Raw genomic sequence first — 19,318 nt, 5'->3', positions numbered from 1 at the left:
TCAAAATTCTGTTCCCTAGAGTTTTTGCATTTTGCATTTTAATTTTGATTTTTAATTTTAATTCAAAATTTTATTTTATTAATTTTTTAATTTATGAATTTGCGATAAAAAAATCACTAAAAATATTTTTTTTTAAAAAACTTCACACAATGCAGAAATATGCTATTCTTTCTCATATTCATGTGTTTACATTTTCTTGGCAGCTTCTTCGAAGTGTCAACATGGGGGCGGGTCCACACGTTAACTTTCTATATCTTATAATGTAATATGTTTGGGTTGCTTCCTGGCCACTTCCTTCCTTCCTATCAAACAATACGTTAATTAATTAATTATTATTGAGGCGACCTTACTAATAAATAATAGTATGTAACATTCTCTTCCACATCTCATCTCATGATCAGTGCGAACTAGATTCATCTCATCTCTTCCACATATTTATTATTTTTCTAAGCCATATATTCTTCTCTGATCTGTGATTTCTCTTCCTTTTCTTTTGGCTGATCACTGCTCAAGCAAACCAGCTAGCACTTGAAGAACATCTTGAATCCAGGTAAATTATTTGTACTTCATCTTGTCTGAATCTTTAAAGTAATCCATGATAAATAAATCGATCTTTTTCTCGGATTTCATAATCCATGCCTTGTGGTGTTCATACTAAATAATTAACCCTAAACCTTGAATTCATTGTTTTTGTCTTTTCAAAATTCTTTGCTGTTTTTAACTCATTCTTCTCTTTTCCAATTAATTGGACTGCCATTGATTTTTATTCAATAATTTTCAACTTTTTCTTCTTACAATGATTCAATGAATTAACAAAATAAGAATAATTAAAATATCAAATGTGTTCAAGGGATTCCGACTATCCATCTGCTGTTTGTAGAATTTAAGCACTTTTTTCATTAGTCACTTTTATTAAATCATTTAATATTTGCGTTTATTCTTTTAAATGTGGAATCGACACTCCAGAGAATGTGAGATTATTTTCTTGAGGCTTTCTGCCCTCTCTCTAGTAAACTAAAAAACAGCAACGGTACTGTCAAGATTGTTATGCCCGCAATCAAAACATAATTTATTTTTATACTCAGAATTATGTTTTTGTACTCAGAATTATGTTTGAGGGCATTTGAAAGTCTGTTTATTTTGAAAAAAATATTAAATTAATATTTTTTGATATATTAATATTAAAAATAAAAAAAAGCTTTTCTTTTCTTAGATTCACTCTTTTCTTTTCCAATTAATGGGACTGCCATTAAAATATGCTTTTCACCATTTATTTGTTTTTCTTTTATTTTGACTTACGTAACGTGTGTACCCAGTGGCCAGCAATCCACTCATATATATATATATATTCTTTGCTATGTACTTTCTGGTCTTTTTTCACCTCAGTATGTACTAATCATCTTGTACTTGTGGTCAGATGGAAGGGTTCCCACCATCTTCTATGGATGACTTGACAGAGTTCGATCTTGAATCACTATTTCTCTCGTACGTCATTCTTAAACATATTTTATCAGAAGATGATTGCTTGCAATTTAGTTACTTCAGTTTATCCTATTATCCCATGGAAGCAGGCCGGCACCGGAGGTTCCAGTCAACCAAGGCTCCATATCATGCAATGATCAAGGTGGACAGAACAATGTGATCAACGATAGTATTCAACAAACAACTCAGAAAAAAAAAAAAAAAAAAAAAAAAAAAAAAAAAACAAACAACTCAGTTTCCAACTTCATTTCCTGAAACCATGGTGAGTACTCATGCTTACTCCAATTTGCTACAATGTCTATTGAATTAGGCATCATTATTCCTTTATTCATCAACCTCGGACGGGACATGGCTATATGACACCGAACGCAACCACATCACAACATGGTGGTTTCAATCAACCTGGACCTTCTTCTCCTCCTCCCCGGTATCCAATTTTTCATGTTTAGTATTTTCTGAAAAAAAAAAGAAAAAGTTTTTCAATCATTATTTAACTTCTTCTTCTTCTTCCTCTTGTTGTTGTACTTATCAGTGAATTCATTATGTTTGAATATAGGTATCAGCCTAATCCCAATTTATTTGATCCTCAATGTGCCAATCCCATGTTACCTGGACCATCAATGCCTTTGAGGTAAGCTAAAATGATATCAAATGCTTAGTGGATTAATAGCTAACAATTATGCATATGTATAAAGAAATCACTAACAAATGTTGCTAATTTAGGGACCAACAATGGACTGATTATCAGTTACCAATGAGCAATCAAGTGCCTGCGATGTTACCTGGACCTCAACCTCCAATGAATCAATGGTATTAACCTCGAATATACACTTTTTTAATCATGAAAACAATGAACCTGACCAAAATTGACGAGGATCTTTCAAGTCTTTTTGAGCTCTCTATCTCTCTTTTTTGTGAGAATAACAGTTCTATGTTTAACTATTTGAATATTATTCAGGCATCAGAACTCCTTTATTCATCAACCTCAGCCGGGACATGGCTATATGACACCGAACGCAACCACAACACAACATGGTGGCTTCATTCAACCTGGACCTTCTTTTCCTGCTCCCCGGTATCCAATTTTTCATGTTTAGTATTTTCTATAAAAAAAAAAATTACTTTTTCAATCAGGAAAGAAACATCATAGCTTGAACATGAACCCAACAAGCTAAACATATTGTTTGCAAATGATTTTGGATTCAGGAGTCAATATTTTTCTAATCAAGGACAAGTCGATCAAGCTGCTGTAATTCCTAACATAGACAATGTGCAACAAGATAACTTCGTGCCTAGGTACTGACTGACTTCTAGCTGTTGTGTTTTAACACCATTAACTTTTACTGCTCAAGAGTGACTACCAATTATGGAAAGGTTTTATAATATGATCACTTCATTTGTATATAGGTCACAGATGGATAACCTCCAAGTCCAAGGATTGCAAAATCAAACTGCTACGCCAAATGCCTCAAATCCTGGCCTTGGCACTTCCCTGCAAAGTCAAAATAGGGGTTTAAATACTCGACAAGTAAGAAGTATAACTGAATTATCGTCGTCTTTTTCCCTCCTATGATTGTGCAATAAACTAACTGTCAATTTTAATAGCAAAATAAGGGTAACAACACTGAAGAAGTAGTTCCTCATCCATCTGGATATGGTGTAACTTGCATTAATTTTTATTCTTTATATTGACCTACGTTTTTTTTATATAGGTTGAAATGGCTAGATCAAAGGATCTATTTTGGAATTATATTGAAGATAGGACTGATGGTAGCATGAAGTGTGAGTTTTGTCCACATACATTTGCCAATAAAACCTCCATTTCAAGGATCAAATGGCATTTATCAGGAGAGGAAGGGCATAATGTTGCCATTTGTCATGGGGTGCCTAAAGAAGTTCAAGAAGCAGCCTGGAAAGCTATGTGTGGTGGCAACAAAAGACATAAAATCACAGCAGGTTCAATCAATGTTAATGATTGTGGAATTTCAACAATGGTAGGTGGAATTGGAAGGGTACAAAGAGAAGTTCAGGTTGTAGAACCCGGAGTAGGGGAAGAGAGGATTACTTCACATGCAATAGCAGGAAACTACGTAGTAAGCATGACCGCAATGAGAGCACCAGAAGATGGAGTTTCCGAAGGGGCACTCGAGAGCAGACTGAGGACAGAACCAGTGGATCGATCGTTGGAACAAAGTAATGCAGTACTTGGCAATTTGGCAGGGGGTGCTGGAAGGATACAAGCGGGAGTTCAGGGGGTGCTGGAACAAGGTGCCGGGGAAGAGAGAATTAATCGGGTTAGAGTGAGGACAGAACCAGTGGAGGAGGATGTGGAGAATAGTCGAAGATCAGTGCAGGTTGGTGCTGGAGCTAGATCTTCTGAAAGTCTGAAATACAACAAGACTAGAGGAGTTCCATTACCTACTAGCTCTACAAAGCCAGTGGGTCAAGCATTCGAAGAGAATACAAATGTGATATGGTCTTTGTTAATGGACGGGGAAGTCTCAACCATTGGCATTTATGGGATGGGAGGAGTTGGTAAATCCACAATACTACAACATATCCATAATGAGCTTCTACAAAGATCAGATATTTGTGATCATGTTTGGTGGGTGACCGTGTCTCAAGATTTCAGCATTAATAGATTGCAGAATCTTATTGCTGAACATCTTGATCTAGATCTTTTAAGAAAAAATGATGAACTGCATAGAGCTGTCAAATTATCAGAAGAACTAAGGAAGAAATAAAAATGGATTCTCATTTTAGATGATTTGTGGAATAATTTTGAGCTATACGAAGTGGGAATTCCTGAAAAGTTGGAAGGATGCAAGCTGATTATGACAACTCGATCAGAAAAGGTTTGTAATCAGATGGCTTGCCTACACAAAATCAAAGTGAAGCCACTTTCTAAGGGAGAAGCTTGGACTTTGTTCATGGAGAAACTTGGACGTGATGTAGCACTTTCACCAGAAGTGGAAGGAATTGCGGAAGCTGTTACAAGGGAATGTGCTGGTTTGCCACTAGGAATTATTACAGTGGCACGAAGCTTGATGGGAGTGAATGATCTACATGAGTGGAGGACTGCATTGAAGGAATTGAGTGAATCAAAATTTAGGGACTTGGATGAGAAGGTATTCAAGTTATTGAGGTGTAGTTATGATCGGTTAGGTGATTTAGCACTACAAAAATGTCTCTTGTACTGTGCATTATTTCCTGAAGATGGTCACATTCAAAGGGAGGAGTTGATAGGTTATTTGATCGATGAGGGAATAATTAAAGGAATGAGGAGCTGGAAAGATGCATTTGACAAGGGCCACACGATGCTTAATAGACTCGAATATGTCTGTCTATTGGAAGGTCATAAATTCAGGTATGGTGGTGGTGGATATGTCAAGATGCATGACTTGATTAGAGACATGGCTATCCAAATACTGCCAGAGAACTCTCAAGTCATGGTTAAAGCTCGTGCGCAATTAAAAGGGTTGCTAGATGCTGAGGAGTGGACAGAGAATCTCACAAGAGTCTCACTAATGGACAACAAGATCGTAGAAATTCCTTCCAGCCATTCACCAAGGTGTCCAAATCTATCAACTTTATTTCTAAACAATAATCAATTGTTGGGATTTATTGCGGATTCATTTTTCAAGCAATTGCATGAGCTCAAGGTCCTCGATCTATCTTTCACAAGTATTAAAGATTTGCCAGACTCTGTCTCTGATTTGGTGAATCTCACTGCATTATTGATCAAATTTTGTGAGAACTTAAGATGTATTCCATCATTAAAGAAGCTCAGGGAATTGAAGAGGTTGGATCTCTCTTTGACTACGCTTGAAAAGATGCCAGAAGGAATGAAATGTCTATCCAAACTGAGGTATCTTAGAATGAATGGATGTGGTGAAAAGGAGTTTCCTAGAAGGATATTACCAAAACTCTCTCGCCTGCAAGTCTTTGTACTAGAGGAACCGTTCATTGATGGAAGACATGCTCCGATATCAGTTAAAGTAAAGGATGTAGTATCCTTGAGAAATTTGGAAACTTTGGAATGCTATTTCGAAGGCTTCTCTTACTTCGTGGAGTATCTCAGATCTCGGGATGGGATTCAATCATTAAGCACATATAAAATTTTAGTAGGAATGGTGGATGAAGATTATTGGGCACGCATTGATTATTTTCCAAGTAAAACAGTTGGGTTGGGTAATTTGAGTATCAACGGAGATGGAGATTTTCAGGTTAAGTTCTTAAATGGCATTCAAGGACTGGTTTGTCAATTCATCGATGCAAGAAGTTTATGTGATGTTTTGTCATTAGAGAATGCAACTGAACTGGAGCTCATCAACATTTACGATTGCGATAGCATGGAGAGCTTGGTTTCATCTTCTTGGTTGTGCTCTGCTCCACCACCATTGCCATCATATAATGGTATGTTTTCTGGTCTTAAAGAGCTTTATTGTGGTGGATGTAACAGTATGAAGAAGCTGTTCCCACTTGTGCTGCTGCCAAACCTCGTAAACCTGGAAAGGATTGGTGTTCGTGATTGTGAGAAAATGGGGGAGATAATAGGAACAACAGATGAAGAAAGCAGCAGCTCCAATTCCATCACGGAAGTCATTCTCCCAAAGTTAAGAACTCTGGAATTGTTTATGTTACCAGAACTGAAAAGCATTTGCAGTGCAAAACTGATTTGCAATTCTCTTGAAGTTATTACTATAACGGGTTGTAAAAAGCTGAAGAGGATGCCAATTTGTCTTCCGTTGCTTGAAAATGGCCAGCCATCTCCTCCCCATTCTCTTAGAAGAATGCGTATAAAACCAAAAAAATGGTGGAATACAGTAGTGGAGTGGGAGCATCCTAACGCGAAGGATGTCCTTCGTCCCTTTGTTGAGTTTCGGTAGGAGGAGACTACTCTGCCCTTAATATAATATAATATAGAATAAAGGGTAAGCATCATCTTTTATTTCTCTCTCTTTCTTCAATTGATTCTGTGCACACACCATGATAATTTCTTTATGTTAATTAACATCTGATTGATTGAACTCTTTAAGCTATGAAATATTTCTTATTTAGATAGTGTGCTTACAATTAACATAAATAACATTTTTCATTTATTTTTATATATTTCATTTTCTTTTAAGACTATTGAATTGTCATATTTTTCAAAATGGTTATGAGCATTTTTTCCAATTTGTTGGGCTTGGTGTTGCCCAAATAGCTTCTAGTCTTTGTTGCTTTCCAAAGTTTTAACATTACAGTTAATTGCTCCAATTCTTTTGCACATTACCTTGCTTTCCCTAAGCTTTGGCCTGGCAATACCTATCATCTTTTAGATGAAAGCTAACACTTTTTTCCTCGCAACAGGAGACCTGCTGGGCATCAGACCTTGCATCCACACTTTTGAGTGGCACCGTCAACATCCCATGCGTTTTTTGCTGTTCTTCATGGAGTTCCATTGTCGGTCCTGTTTTGCCAGCATCAGTCTCCTTCACTAGCCACATGCAAATCTTTGCTTTTTATTTCATCTGGCTCAACCATTATTTGCACTCAGGATGTTTAATCTTAGGCCCTTTTTGAATTGTTCTGGCATCGTGCTAACAGCCTACTACTCCAAATGGTTGCTCAGTTCGATCTCAATGCTTACAATGTTTTCAGATTTTCTCTTTATGGTTTTTTTTAGTGGCACCTCAGAATCCAGAAGTAATTCTCCTTAATGTTTGAGAAAGATGCCTCCAGATGGGAATGGATGGACTGGTTCGAAATCTTTTTCTCTTAAAAGGGATAGCAGATAAGCTAATGATGTTGGATTATGATGGAGAAGTTCGATTCTGGGATCTTTCGAAAGAGAGGCATGTATGTAGTGTTACTTGGACTACAAACTGGTTGGCTGATGTGTGGAGCTTGAAAATGAATGTCATGTACAAATTATATAAGAGCTCCAAAGCAGCTTAAATTATGATTATTTCTCAGTTGGTCTTAAGTTTCATTTCAGTACATGCGGCAAACCGTGCTCGAATGAATGAAATTGAAGTGAGTTAAAAATTAGAATTCAGATTTCTATTTCTATGCATAGAAATAGCATATAGAATTTCATATGATTTCAATATACTAATTATAATGGATTACCCGGGACTCGAACCCGGAACTAGTCGGATGGAGTAGAGAATTTCTTTATTAAAAAATAGTTTAAAAACCCTCCCCAAACCGTGCTTGCATTTTTCATTGCACACGGCTTTCCCTATATATACATCTAAAACTCAGTTCCCTCCCTAGACGGAACCCCAAAGAAAGATAAATACTCATTTACTCAATCTTTACTCGTATATTGCATCGTATATTGCATGAGCATTTAGATGTAATTTTCCAAGTAATATTCTTTATGTGGCAATCTCACTTAACAAATAAACCTTATGTTTATTCTTTGTCGTTTTCTCAAATAAATTGAGGTCTGTATAACTATGAGAAAACATCACAATAAATAACATCTTCTCTAACATCTATTAGTTAAAGAATTTGTAACCATCAGTTTAAATATTTAATGTCGATATATTGACTTAATTATTATTTTTATTATTCTTAGCTTTAAAAATATTAATTAAATTGTCACAGTATAGTTTCAATGGCATGGAAATAGAATTCATCATTCTAAGCCAAGATATGAAAATTTTTAACCATACATACATGTATAGTAGCCTCAAAATGAAATACAAACTTACCTCTTTTATAATAATAGAAATATCAGCTAAAAATTTTTTTATTTGAAAATATATTAAAATAATATATATTTTAAAAAAAATTAAGAAAACTAAAAAATTTTAAAAAAATTAAAAAACTTCAAGTCCACGGCTCAACCTCAATATATATAGGGCGGGGCATTAGAATTGTAACAAACCAAATCTAAGCTATCCAATAATATGGTGCCAGGTCCACAACTAAAACAACAGAGATAAAATGGAAAGAATCCAGTGTTTCTGAGTACAACAATAACCATAACCAACCAATAAAGGAAAGTTACGTAATTATTCATTCTAATGGTTTAGCTTCATAACATTTCTGAGTACAACAATAACCACAACCAACCAATAATTTTTTTTTTTTTGATTTACGTGGGGTGTCCGGGCCAGCTTACGCGCACCACGACTATTCCCCACGGCCCGCTGGACATCCTGCAAGCCCAGGAGCATGTAAGGCACCGCGGGGGTGATAGGCATACACATAGAGGGTCGAACATAGGACAGGGACAGAACAAGTCACACGAATTGACCACAGCAACTAAACCCTCAAGTACGAGTACATGCGAGTACTCGAACCCAGGACGCACAGGCAGAGCAAAGCCTGCCAAGGCCAGAGCTGCAAGCCTCGTTTTTTTTTTTGTCTCTTTTTATAAGAGGGGAGGAGGGATATATCTGGTCATATGAACATTGATTTTGATTTTGATTTTGATTTTATTCTTTTTAATATTTTATATTATAATCTTGTGTTGCATATTTGTTTTACAGTAAGAAGCCTATCGTGCATAGGCTATTAAAAAACCAAGCACAAACACGTGGGCCACTCATCCCGAGCCTTTTTATTTTTCCAAAATCTGTAAGGGGCGGACCCCTTTTTTTATAAACAAATTAGATAGACGACTCATTATTTATTGTGGGTGGCAACGTGTTATATGTTAGCTTGGAATCTCACCACCATCTTTGGTGGGTGAACGATCGAGCGATAAAATATTTTCTCATAAAAAATAATTTTCAATATATTTTTATTTAAAAATATTTAATAAACACCTTTCAACATAAAAAAACCTCATTTATTAATTAACAAAACACAAAAAAACAGGTCAAAAACAATAAATTAAATTGAGTAAATTTTTTTTAATATAAATCTATTTTTTCATGTAATATCAAGATTTAAAATAATCACTATCAAACTTTTCTATTTAAAATACCAAATTTAATTTTTTACCTGGATGAAATCGATGTTAATCTTAATTTTTTCTCTCTTCAACTGAAAACTAGTGACACACTCCCTCTCCTCTTTAAACCTTACATGTTTCAAGCAGGTGTGCAATTAAAAGAATTGCCGGATACAAATGTGTGGACAGAGAATCTCATGAGAGTTTCACTTACGCATAACCAAATTGAAGAAATTTCCTCGAGCCATTCACCAAGGTGTACAAATCTGTCAACCTTACTGTTAAGTTGTAATTACCACTTGAGCTTTATTGCAGATTCTTCTTTTTAAGCAGTTGTTTGGGCTCAAAGTTCTTGATCTATCTTATATTATATGAATATGGACAAACTATCAGATTCTGTCTCTGATTTGCTGACTGTCACTTCATTATTGCTCATTGCTTGTGATAAGCTAAGACATTTACCATCATTGAAAAAGCTCAGGGCACCGAAGAGATTGGATCTCTATCGTACTGCACTTGAAAAGATGCCCCAAGGTATGGAATGTCTCTCCAACCTGAGGTATCTTAAAATGAATGAATGTGGTGAAAAGGAGTTTTCTAGCGGGATATTACCAAAACTCTTCTGCCTACAAGTTTTTATACTAGAGGACTTTATGCCTATTGCGGGTCATATGGATAAACAAATACATGCTCCGGTGACAGTTAACGGAAAAGAAGTAGCATGCTTGAGGAAGTTGGAAACTTTGAAATGCCATTTTGATGGTAACTCTGACTTTGTGGATTATCTCAAATATCGGGATAAGACCCAATCGCTATGAAAATACAATTTTTTTGTAGGATAGTTTGAGTATGATGATTACGATGTAAAAAGGTATCATAATTATAAAAGTATGTGGTGGGGTAACTTGAGTATCAAGATTGATGGAGATCTTGAGGGCATTTTTCCAAATAACATTCAACAACTGATGATTTTTTATTGTGATGCTGCAACAAGTTTATGCAATGTTTCCTCTCAAATAATACGTGCAACAAAACTAGAAGTCATCAACATCAAGGATTGCAGTAACATGGAGGGCTTGGTTTCATCTTCTTCGTTACGTAAAGAGATGAAGGTTTTGAGGTCATGCCCATCTTCTAAAGGCATATTTTCTGGTCTTATGAAGTTCTATTGCTCTGGATGTAATAGTATGAAGAAATTGTTCCCTATCGTCTTGCTGACATTCCTTGTTAACCTGGAAGTGATTGAAGTTAGATGGTGTGTCGAAATGGAGGAGATAATAGGAACAAGATCAGATGAAGAAAGCAGCTGCAGCAGCATCGAACCCAAACTTCCAAAGTTAAGAATTCTATATTTGACTGAATTACCAAAACTAAAAAGCATTTGTAGTGCAGAACTGATCTGCGATTCTCTCCAACAAATTGGGATAACAAATTGTCAGATGCTGAAAAGGCTGGGAATTCATCTTCCGTTGCTTGAAAATGGCCAGCTATCTCACCCCCCTTCTCTTCGTGTAATGGAGATTCGTCCAAAAGAATGGTGGGAGTCAGTGGTGGAGTGGGAGAATCCCAATGCTAAGGAGGTCCTTCTTCCCTTTATTATTTAAATGATGACTTTGCCCTTGATGTAATATGCTAAGCATCATGTTTTTGAAAAAAGACCTTCGTTTGCAGCAGAAGATATTGTCAAGTTTTGTCTGGAGAAGAGTCCACTTATATTTCCTCGTGCCAACCAAGAAGATGAAGAAGACGAACTTTTCTATGATGAAGCTGCAATCTACTCTGTCCTTGATGAATCAAAAAGCAGATCCAGAAATATTACAAAATGTAGGTAATAGGTCTACGTACATGATTGAATTTGTAGTGGAAAAAAGATTGAATCTCGCAGTAGAAACTTTTTAACCATACACGCAGTAGCCTCAAAATAAAAAACAAATTTAGCTTTCATAGTAGAAATAGCAGTCAAATATATTTTCATTTGAAAATATATCAAAATAATATATATAAAAAATTATTTTTGATTAGTTTTTGTCTCTTTTTATAAGAGGGGAGGAGGGATATATCTCGTCACATGAACACTTGAATTTTTTTTATCTTGTTAATATTTTATATTCTAATATTGTATTGCATATTTGCTTTACTTTAATGAACAAATCCCTTATATCCTCTTTATTTTATTTTTAGAAAATATTTTTACATAAACTTTATTTTTTTTACACCGCAATATGTGAAAGTTTCAAACAAACTTACGACTTAAGTCATAGATTCCATTGGATTTAATAAAAATATTATTTTAACTTTTGTTTAGCTAAACATATAATAAACACTTTGACAAAAAAGAAAAAATTAAGTGAAAATAAAATTATAAAAAGACCAGTTGCACAGACCTGCCCTAACAAGCCCAATGTGCGTGCATTAGCCATTAAGAAACCAAGCACAAACACGTGGGCCACTCATCTCAAGCCTGCATACTCGAGCCTTTTTATTTTTTTCAAAATTTGTAATGGGCAAACCCCTTTTTTTGAAAAAAAAAGGTTGGACAAATGATTCATTGTTTTGTTGTGGTTGATAACGCGTTATCTGTTAGCTCAAAATCCTGCCACCACTTTGGTGGGTGGAAGATCAAGTTACAAAATATTTTCTCCTAAAAAGTCATTTTCAACAAATTTCCACTTAAAAATATTTAATAAGCACCCTTGCAACATTAAAAAAAAAAAAAAAACTCATCTATCAACCAAAAAAACACAAAACAATCCAAAAACACCAAATCAATCGAAGTAAGAATTTTCTTTCTTGATCTAGATCTATTTTTTCAGGCAACATCGAGACTCAAAATAACCACTATCAAGCTTCTCTCATCGAACAGATCCTATCGACATAAAGTTTAATTTTTTACGTGGTTGGAATTAGTATCAATCTTGATTTTCTTTCTCTTGAGTTAGAATCTAGCTACTTCCTCTCTCTTTTCTCTAGCACAAGAACTGAAAAATAAGGAAAATAAAATTTCATACCAGAAATGAATTTCAAAAATCTATAAAGACTAGGAATGTATAATCAGAAAAGTAGGAGAACCAAAGTTAACTTTTTTCACCATCCATTCTCTCTCTCTCTTTTTCCACTATCTTTTGATTTAATCCTCGCTTAACAATCTTACTTAAATTGATACTCAATTTAGTGCAGAAAGGGCTGAATTAAAAAAAAAAAGAGTGTTGGAACGGAAAACAAAAAAGAATTCTCGATTTCTTGAGATAGAAAGAACAGAACTATTATTAAAATTAAAAAAGAAAAAACTGCCCAGTTTTTTTTAATCACTGATTATTTTATTTTTAATTTTATCTTTATAGATTATGTTGATGGAGATTTGAGGCTGATAACTTGTTTTAATTAACTTATCAAGGAGTTCTCAAGGTCTATATATATAAAAAGGCTTCAACGTTAAGTTAATTTGACGTTTGACTTGATAAAATTTTGTTTATTTTTTAATTTATAGATTTGATATAAAAGAAAAAAAAGTAAATGAAAAACTTCAGAAAAGATAGAAAGTTATTAGTTGATAATTTTCAAACAAAAAAAAAACGATCATCTTTGTGTTAATGTAAAACTGGTGTGTGGATTAGATATCAAATCATACTTATAGATCGAGGGCTAAAAATATAAATTTGTAGAAGGGAGTTGGAAAAATAATAATTTCCATGGGTATGGAAAAGTATGATCATGAAATGTTTTTTTTTTTATTAGTATTAATGTGAGTGTTCAGGTCAGCTTGCACGCATCTCAACTAATCTCATAAACCCTAAAATTAACAATCATATAAATCTCTAATAATCTTGATGTTTGTAGAACTTGAACTGATAATTTCTATAAAACAAATTTAAAACTTAACTAATTCTAACTTCACCTCTCGTTATCATGAGATGTTTTGAAAGAGAGGGGTATGCCGTTTATTGTACTCCATAACTCATTGACTGATGAACCTCTTAAATAAAAGCACACCATATACTGTCAATAAAAATAGAAATATCAATAAAAGTTTATCATGTAAAAGTCATAAATTTTCCATCTTAATTAAGCAAACTTGATAAATCTAATTACACAAATCTTACTTAATACATATTAAAGTTTGTGAAGATTGAAGACCTGGTATTAATTTTTGAGTTATTCTATATTAAATTATATTATTTTAATACACTTATAAATAAAAAATACTTTAAAAATTTTAAAAATAACAACATTCACATTCCCTTCCGCACTGTCAAAATCACTCTAAAAGTAGTAGTGTTTTTTTTCCTCGGAAACAGCCTGGATGCATTTTAAAAGTATTTTAATCACAACTTTCCACTCACATGTCGGATTGCTGTGATTCTTGATATTGTTGTCAAAATCGCGAGTTGACTCTTAAAATCTTATGATTTTATGAGTTAACATGTATATAACGTGTCAAATCAGATTAAAACTCGAAATCGGTCAAACTCAGTTAAAATCGATAAAATCGGACCGATTTTACGAGTTTGACTGATTTCAAGTTTTAACCCGCAAGAGTTAATAAATTTACTTATGGCATCTAGAAAAAATTCTTTTGGTAATAAGCTTGACGTGGGATGACAACATGGTATAGATATTGATAAGAATTCTAGAAAAGTTCAGTGCAAGTATTGTCAAAAAATTATCAGTGGAGGTATTTTTCATTTCAAACAGCATTTGGCTTGAATCGCGATTTGGAGATTCAAATTGATGATATTGTTGTTGGTACTTAGTAGGAGCACTAATGTTCATAATATTGGTGTTGGTACTAATAGTGATACTAATAATCATCTTGATGCTAATGATATTGATGAATGTCTAAGGTATAATGAGGAAGATGAAGGTAATGAAGCTGGTTTTAGTTTACATGACACACCAGCAGATTGTTTGTTTTAAGTTTGTTAATTATTAGTTAATGAAAAGTTATTTAAATTATGTATGAATTTTTATTTGAACCATATATTTTAAGATGCTTGAACTATATATGAATTTTTATTTAAAGCATGTATTTTAAGGTGCTTGAACTATGTATAAATTTTTATTTGAAGCATGAATTTTTTTTTAATGTATTTTAAAATTCCTTACGATTTTACGATCTGTTTTTACGATCCGAGTTTGTTTTGTATTTTCCGTGCCGTGTCAAAATCATGATTTTAACAACCTTGATTCTTGATGCGTTATCTTGTTTGGGAACCCTCGTGTTTTCAAATATTTGATTTGTTTTAAATTTGTTTTTCATCCTAAACGTAAAAACAGGTGCAAAATAAATACCTTTCAAATTATAAGAATATATTTGTGATTATAATAGCGGGTACGGTTCAAAATATTTTTGTTTAGAAATATATTAAAATAATATTTTTTAAAAAATAATTATTTTTTTAAAAATGCAATAAAAAAATTCAATAAAAAAAATTAAAATTTTAAAAAATGCAGTTAGACAGTGAAGTTTCCTACCGCAATGAAGCTTCCTCTTATTGTTTGAAGCTAATGCTTGATTGCGTTCGAGGGGTTTCTACCCCCAGAATATGAAGTTATTTTCTAATTAAGGCTTTCTGCCCCTCTCTCTAATAAACTGAAAAACGACAACATACCTTTTTTCTAGCCCAGCAGTGGTTCCACTAGCCTTCGCTATCTGCCTAGCTGTGGTATAAAAACAATTTTAGTCCATATTTGAAGGAATAGCCTCCTGTTTCTTCAATCTTCTGCTGCTGTGATTATTAAAGCCTATGCTACCTTGGAATTGAATTTCCAAGGTATGATGGCGTCAACCTCCATAGATAGTAGACCAAGAAGTGGAGGAATGGCTTAGAGGACCTGAGACAATCAAGAGTTGGGCAAGATGCCATGGAGGAAGAGGTATTCCGGATACTGAGATTTTGTTATACGCACTTCAAGGATTCAGCATTCCAACAATGTTTGTTCTGTTGTGCGTTATTGTCACGAACCGTGTCTCAGATCCATGACTAGCAACGTAAAATCAATGTTATAATAACATTATATTTATGTTAAGTCTTGGAACATGCATATTAGAAAACAAAAACATATAAAATTCACACAACATTTTATAATATTTAAAAATATTATATTCTTTCAAAATCAATAAGATCAAATAATATTTCAGAATTTATTGTTGTCAAATAAAATAAAACAATAATCCATAATATTTATTAAATTCAATAAAATTCAATCGTTGAAATAAAAATCTAAACTTAAATAAAATATTATAATAGTGGAGTGTCTAAACCATGGTTATTAAACCCGACCCGGAGGTTGACTTGATCAAGGGGTTGGGTCCTAGGTTTTATGGGTTAACCCGGATCAACCCGGAAAAATTTAAAAAATATATTTAAAGTTTTAATATTTCATATGAAAAAATTAAGAAAAAATCCATGTAAATATAGGCTATATATATTATAAATAATGAAGTTTAAATGAATATTTTAAAAAGTTTTTTATCCCACATTAAAAAGATACTATGTTAAGCTTTTAAGTTGAAGTATTTAAATCGAAAAAGTTTTTTATCCCACATTGAAAAAATAATTTTTTTCTTGGGAACATAGAATATATATATTAATGGCTTTCAAATCCCACATTGAAAAAATATAAATTTTTTCTTGGAAACATGGAGTATATATTCAAAGAGATTCAAATCCCACATTGAAAAGATATTATGTTATTTTTTTAAGTTGAAGTATTTAATCCAAAAAGTTTTTTTATTCCACATTGAAAAAACGTAACTTTTTTCTTGAGAACATAAAATATATATACTAATAGCTTTCAAATCTCACATTTGAAAAAAAATTTGGGTCTCACCCGGATTTGGCCGGGTCGTTGCACCGGCCGGTCTTTTGACAAACGACCCGGACCAATCTAGCCACCAAATCCCGGGTCGACCTGTCGGGCCTGTCCGGGTTTAATAACTATGGTCTAAACATCAAATAAAATATTTTTATTCTTAAAAAATTTGTGGAAAACAAGAAAACTAATTTAGGGATTAATTGAGTAATTAATTGAGTATTTTATTTTTAGGGACAACTAATTTCACCAACCAATAACCTGATTTTTTTATCAGAGGAGCTTGAGACATGGCACACGCTACACTAATGTTGGGACCACAGTCACATTCTGACAATAATGTTTGGACCATTTAAGATTGTACCCTACTTCACTCGAACTTTATTTTGTATTTATAATAAGGAAAAGGCATGATTCGGTTGAAAACCTTTTTATGATTGGTGAAGGTTTTGGGATTATGTTTTCACTTGATATTGTGGTATAAAATGTATATTAAAAATGTTTTTTAAAAATAATTTTTGTAATTTTTATTAATTTTTAATATTAATACATTAAAATTATTAAAAAAACACTAAAAATAATTATCAAATTGATAATTTCTAAAAACAAACGTAAAAATACATTTAAAAGCTTAAGTGCCTTTCGAAAACCGGTAAATGTTAAAAGATAAAGTCCTGTTTGTTTTTGTGTTTCTAAAGTATTTTTGAAAAAAATTAATTTTTTTTTATTTTTGCTTCAAATTAATATGTTTTTAGTGTTTTTAAATTATTTTGATACATTAATGTCAAAAATAATTTTTAAAAAATAAAAAATATTATTTAGATATATTTACGAGTAAAAAATATTTTAAAAAATAACCACAACTATACCTTTAAATCAGCCGAGAGCACTATTTTAATCATAACTTTCCGCTCACATATCGGATTGCTGTGATTCTTGACGCGTTGGAGAGGTTTCTCAAAGGGCTACAAATTAGCCTCTAATGAGGATCTCAAAAAAAGATCTCCTAAGGCATGGACGTGGGTGCCAAAGAAGTCCTAAAATATAGCACGGAGACGTGATGAAAAAGGAGGTTGAAAAGTGGGGCTGCCTCCTTTGAAAAGAGGGGTATTTGGCATAAAGAAGACGTGTGGGAATTGCACCAGAGAAAGAAAAAGGAAGAAGGAGAACATGCAAGGAAAGGAATGGCTATGAATGCTTGGTGCCAAAATCTTCTCGGGAAATTTTCAACGTCCAATACAGTGATGGGTAGCCAAATTGTTCAGATTTCCAATTATTCTAACTCTTTTGTTCAGATTTATGCAGTTTATGGAGTCAGTCATGTTTTTTCTATTGAATGAATTAATCTTTGGATCATTTATTTACCTGTTTTGATTTAATTTCTTTGCTGTAATATTGCTCCTTAAGTATATTTTCGTGAAATTATTTTGGGGTGGAATCAGGTTTCTACCACACAGAATGTGAAATTATTTTCTTAAGGCTTTCTGCCCTCTCTCTAGTTAACTAAAAAACGGCAAGGTGGTTCAACTTTATATTTTCCAAATTGAAATTTTTTTCATTAATATCTTCCCTTATGGCTGGTTTGGCTTTTTGTGTTTCAAAATAAATAAATAAAACATATTTCATTGTTCTTTTTAGAAGATATTTGGAATCATTTGCTGAATTATTTTCCGTTTTTATTTTTGAATTTTGAAATAAAAGAACTCCTAAAGCATTTTTTTTTAAATTTTGATCCTTAAAGTTTTTATTATTCTAACTCTTTTGTTTTATCATTCTCAATTTGTTGTTGAGAAGTATTCTTCTCCGAATTTATGCAGTTTATGGATTCATTCATGTTTTTTCTATTGAATGGATTAATCTTTGGATCATTTATTTACCTGTTTTGATTTAATTTCTTTGCTTTTGGGTGGAATCAGGTTTCTACCACACAGAATGTGAAATTATTTTCTTGAGGCTTTCTGCCCTCTCTCTAGTAAACTTAAAAACGGCAACATACATTTTCTAGCCGGCAGGTAACAGTACGCTGGAGATATCTACTGCTGCTCAAAGTCCAAACAACAACGGTACTGCTAGGTCAACCAAGAACATAGAAAACAAAAATAACAATGTTTTTTTTAATATTATATTTTTAACTATTTTATTTAAAAAAAAAGTTTCACATGGTTGCAATAAAAAAGATGTTTTAATTTGGCATCATTGAGCATCATCGAGGAAAATATTATAGGGTTTTTAATTTTTATTAAAAGAAAAGTTAAAAGACGTGGAAGAATCATTATCTATCCACACCTATTTCATTGTAAATTACAAAATAATTTCAGTTTTTTTTTTGTTTTTTAAAATTTATTTTTGTTTATTTCAATATTAGGCTAGTTCGTAATTTATTTATTTTTATTTTACTATTTTTATAAGATTAACATGATTTATATAGATTTATTATAATAATATCTTTGCTACTGTAACATTATCTTCGACATCTCATCTCATTATACCATTGATTTCCCAATTTCCCTCATCAAATTTCTTAAACCTTTCTGATGATCAGTGCTTCCTTTTCTGATTGAATCAAATCATCTCGAGTTCAACATCTTGGAACTTCCTTGTTATTTTTAAACTATATATTCTACTCTGTTCTTGTCTTTTTTGCTGAATACTGCTTAAGCAAACCAGGACCTGAAGAACAACTTGAATCCAGGTAGATTATTTATACTCCATCTTCTTCATTTTCTTTTTCACATGTAACTCTGGTTTGAATCTTTCAAGGAAACCACAAGTTGTAGAAATTCTAATGAGAAACTTTGGAGTTAGGATCATCAACAGTTTCCAAAAATAAAAATAATTTGATCTTTCTCAGTTTTAACAATCCATGCCTTATGGAGTTCATACTAATTAAATTGACCCCAAGTTAACCTTGAATTCATTGTTTTTTCTTCTTAATTTCTTTGCTGTTTGTAACTTATTATTTTTGCTGTTTGTAACTTATTATTTTAGTTTCAACCTTCCTTTTCCAATTAATGTACTTCCATTAATTTTTATTCAATATTTTGACCCTTTTTATCTATAGGACAAAATGGGTAGATCAGATGATCTGTTTTGGAAGGAAGTTGAAGATATGAATGATGGAAGCATGAA

General features: G+C 32.8%; 1 protein-coding gene and 1 pseudogene across 2 annotated transcripts in view; both read left to right on the top strand.

The window, feature by feature from the left end:
• LOC133668450 (uncharacterized) overlaps nucleotides 1-19,318 on the top strand; it is a 70,904-nt gene that overhangs the window by 35,113 nt on the left and 16,473 nt on the right. The window contains exon 1 of one of the 2 annotated variants that reach the window (XM_062088310.1): nucleotides 313-550. The exons of the other annotated variant lie outside the window; for it this stretch is intronic. The gene's annotated coding sequence lies outside the window, so the exon portion shown is untranslated. Of the gene's footprint in view, nucleotides 1-312; nucleotides 551-19,318 lie in introns of those variants that run through there. 2 annotated transcript variants of the gene reach the window in all.
• Nucleotides 1,751-7,450, top strand: LOC133668453 (probable disease resistance protein At4g27220; annotated as a pseudogene).

This window comes from Populus nigra, chromosome 11 (assembly GCF_951802175.1).
Source record: "Populus nigra chromosome 11, ddPopNigr1.1, whole genome shotgun sequence".
Classification (NCBI taxonomy): Eukaryota; Viridiplantae; Streptophyta; class Magnoliopsida; order Malpighiales; family Salicaceae; genus Populus; species Populus nigra.
Note: the sequence above shows the minus strand (reverse complement) of the source record. Positions and strands in the feature narration are given on the sequence as shown.